The sequence below is a fragment of the Rhinopithecus bieti genome, unplaced genomic scaffold (genome assembly GCF_001698545.2).
Source record: "Rhinopithecus bieti isolate Rb0 unplaced genomic scaffold, ASM169854v2 scaffold_12686, whole genome shotgun sequence".
NCBI classification, from domain to species: Eukaryota; Metazoa; Chordata; class Mammalia; order Primates; family Cercopithecidae; genus Rhinopithecus; species Rhinopithecus bieti.
In genome coordinates, this window is record NW_016807231.1 from 106,580 (window position 1) to 110,687 (window position 4,108).

Genomic DNA, 4,108 nt, shown 5'->3' on the forward strand with positions numbered 1-4,108 from the left:
ATCATTGTCCTTTGCCCACTTTTAATGGTGTTGGTTTTGCTTGTACATTCATTTAAGTTCTTTATAGATTCTGGATATTAGACCTTTGTTGGATACATAGTTTGCAAATATTTTCTCCCATTTTGTAGGTTGTCTGTTTACTCTGTTGAGAGTTTCTTTTGCTGTGCAGAAGCTCTTTGGATAATTAGGTCCCATTTGTCAATTGTTGTTTTTGTTGCAATTGCTTTTGGCATCTTTGTCATGAAATCTTTGCCAGGGCCTATGCCATTTAGTATTTTCTAGGTTATCTTTCAGGTTTCTATAGTTTTAGGTTTACATTTAAGTCTTCAACTCATCTTGAGTTTAATTATTTTCCTTTTTATTTTATTTTATTTTTTTTGAGACAGAGCCTCGTTCTGTCGCCCAGGCTGGAGTGCAGTGATGCAATCTCGGCTCACTGCAACCTCCGCCTCCCAGGTTCAAGCGATTCTCCTGCCTCAGCCTCCTGAGTAGCTGGGATTACAGGCATGCGCCAGCATGCCCGGCTGATTTTTGTATTTTTAGTACAGACGGGGTTTCACCATGTTGGTCAGGCTGGTCTCAGACTCCTGACATTGTGATCTGCCTGCCTCGGTTTCCCAAAGTGCTGGGATTACATTGAGTTGATTTTTGTGTATGGTGTAAGGAAGAGGAACATACTTCAAAATAATAAGAGCCATATATGACAGCCCCACAGCCAACATCATACTGAATGGGCAGAAGCTGAAAGCATTCCCCCTTGAAAACCGGCACAAGACAAGGATGCCTTCTCTCATCGCTCCTATTCAACATAGTATTGGAAGTTCTGGGCAGGACAATCAGGCAAGAGAAAGAAATAAATGACATCCAAATAGAAAGAGAGGAAGTTAAACCGTCCCTGTTTGTGGATGATATGATTCTACATCTAGAAAACCCCATAGTCTCTGCCCAAAAGCTCCTTGATCTGATAACTTCAGCAGTTTCAGGATACAAAATCAATGTACAAAAATCAGTAGTATTCCTATACACCAACAACATCCAATTGAGAGCCAAATCAGAAATACAACCTCATTCACAATAGCCACGAAAGAATGAAATACCTAGGAATACAGCTAAGCAGGGAGATGAAAGAACTCTACAAAGAGAACTACAAAACACTGCTTAAAGACATCAGAGATGACGCAAACAAATGGAAAAACATTCCATGCTCATAGATAGGAAGAATCAATATTGTTAAAATGGCCATACTGCCCAAAGAAATTTACAGATTCAATGTCATTCCTAACAAACTACCAATGACATTCTTCAGATAATTAGAAAAAACAATTTAAAAATTCATATGGAACCAAAAGACAGCCTGAATAGCCAAGGCAACCCTAAGCAAAAGAACAAAGCTAAGGGCACCAAGCTACCTGACTTCAAACGATACTACAGGACTACAGTGACCAAAACAGCATGGCACCGGTACAAAAACAGGTACGTAGACAAACGGAACAGAATAGAGAGCTCAGAAATAATGCTTCACACCTACAACCATCTGATCTTTGACAAAGTTAAAACAAAAAAACAAAAAGCAAAAAACAAAACAAACAAACAAAAAAAGAAATGGGGAAAGGACTCTCTATTCAATAAGTGATGCTGGGATAACTGGCTAGCCATATGCAGAAAATTGAAACTGGATATTCTTATTTGTAATAGCAAAAGTGGGAAATAGCCATTAATAAGGGAATGTTTGAATTTATTATGGTACATCCATATAATAGAATATTAAGCATAAAATAGAGACCTTATTTCACTAACCAGCACTAAACACTTCCTTAAACACAGAAAGCTACACCTTGTGTGGGAGAGTTACTTTGAATTTGATTGCCTTTATGTACACAGCAGGCAAGGCAAGAATGCATTAAAAACTGACAACACGGCATTTTGGGTAAGTCTCTTCTATCAAGCGCATGCATTATTCAGCATGAGAGGTCATTAACTCCCAGTAATTAGAGATTCACTTGCAAGTGAGCACTCAAATCTGCCCAAAGGCCTTTGGGAAATTAAGACAGCTTTCCACAAGAATTCTCTGGAATAAAAAATATTAAAGGACATCTACAGTGAATTTTCTGCATAACATCTTTTGAAGGGTTAAAATGTTTTCTGTGATTACCTTAATAAAGTACCTATAATATATGTACCTCTTCTGCCCAGAGTTTCTCAACTGTTCATGTTCAATAAACAAACTCTCTTGTCTGAACAATGTATTATTGTTTCCATTTGTGTATAGTATAATCTTTAAATGGGTCTCATTTGTGTGTTCAGGCATATTCATGCTTGTAATTTCATTTCAAAAAAAATTTTTTTTATTTGGTGGCCATCTGAGAGTTTTTTTTTTTATTCTTGAGTCAGAGTCTCACTCTGTTGCCCAGGCTGGAGTGCAGTGGCACCATCTCAGCTCACTGTAACCTCTGCCTCCTGGGTTCAAGCGATTCTCGAATCTCAGCCTCCCAAGTAGCTGGGATTACAGGTGCACCACCATGCCTGGCTAATTTTTTTGTATTTTTAGTAGAGACGGGGTTTCACCATGATAGCTAGGCTGGTCTCGAACTTCTGACCTCAAGTGATCCACCCTCTTTGGCCTCCCAAAGTGCTAGGATTACAGGCGTGAGCCACAGCGCCCAACCAGAGCTTTCTTTTTTAAATTAACAAACCCATTTACTCTCCAGCAAACATATATTAAGTGTTTGCAATACATCCGGCATTGTGTTAAAGATTATTTAAACTTTTTTATTATGGGTAATTTCAAACATATACAAAAGTAGAAAAAAAACTATAATGAAATCGCTTTTTATGTAGATTTAACATCATCAACTCAAAGCCAGTCTAGTTATACCTGTACCCATATTTCATTCCTTTCTAGATTATTCAAATGTGTCTCCTGAACGTTATATATTTTATATAATTTCATCCATAAACATTTCTGTATGTCTCTATAAGACATAAGGAATTCTTAAGAAAAACCCGCAATACCACTAGAACAACTAAAAAATTCCTCAATATAATCAAACATTCAGTCTGTGTTCAAATTACCAATGTCACAAATGTGATTTTTTAACAGACTGAATCAGAATCCAAATAGTCTTCACATTGTGATTGTTTTTGTGTCTCTTAGTTCTCTGTTGTCTATAAGTTTCTTCTCTCTCTTTCTCCCCTTGATATGTATTTATTGACAAAATTTGGTGGTTTGTCTTTTTTGTTTGTTTTAGAGACAGGGTTTCACTCTGTCACCCAGTCAGGGGTGCAGTGGTGCAAACATAGCTCACTGCAGCTTCAAACTCCTGGGCTCAAGTGATTCTCCTGCCTCAGCCTCCCAAGTAGCTGGGACTACAGGCTTGTGCCACTAAACCCAGATGTTTTTTAAAATTTTTTGTAGAAATGCACTTTGTTGCCCAGAGTGGTCTTGAACTCCTGGCTTGAAGTGATTGTCCTGCCCCGGCATCCCAAAGTGCTGGGATTACAGTCATGAGCCACTGCACCCAGCCTTGTTTTCTTGTACCTTTACCTAGTCTGGTGCTGATTGCCTCATCCTGGTTCCTTTAATATATTTCTCTGTCTTTTGTGTTCCTCATAAACAGGTAGTTGGATATTAAGTAGGGCTGGGCCTGGTGTGATGGTGGCTTACGCCTGTAATCCCAACACTTTGGGAACCTGAGGTGGGAGGATTGCCTGAGCCCAGGAGATGGAGGCTGCAGTGAGCTAACTTCAGCCTATGATCGTGCCACCACGCTCCATTCTGGCGACAGAGTGAGACCCCGTTTCAAAAAACCAAACAGAAAAAGAAAAGAAAAAGAAAAGAAAAGTGTGATTGCCAGATTTAGCAAAGATAAATGCAGGACTCTTAGTTAAATTTAATTTCAGATAAACAATGAATGGTTTTGTAGTATAAGCATGTCCCAAATATAATGTATGGGACATACTAAATATTGCTTGGGATGTGCTTACACTAAAATATATACATATATAATATATATAATATGTGAAATATATAATATATAAATAAACTCTCCTCTCTCTCTGTGTGTGTGTGTGTGTATAGTTGTTTATTTGAAATTCAATTTTCACTGGG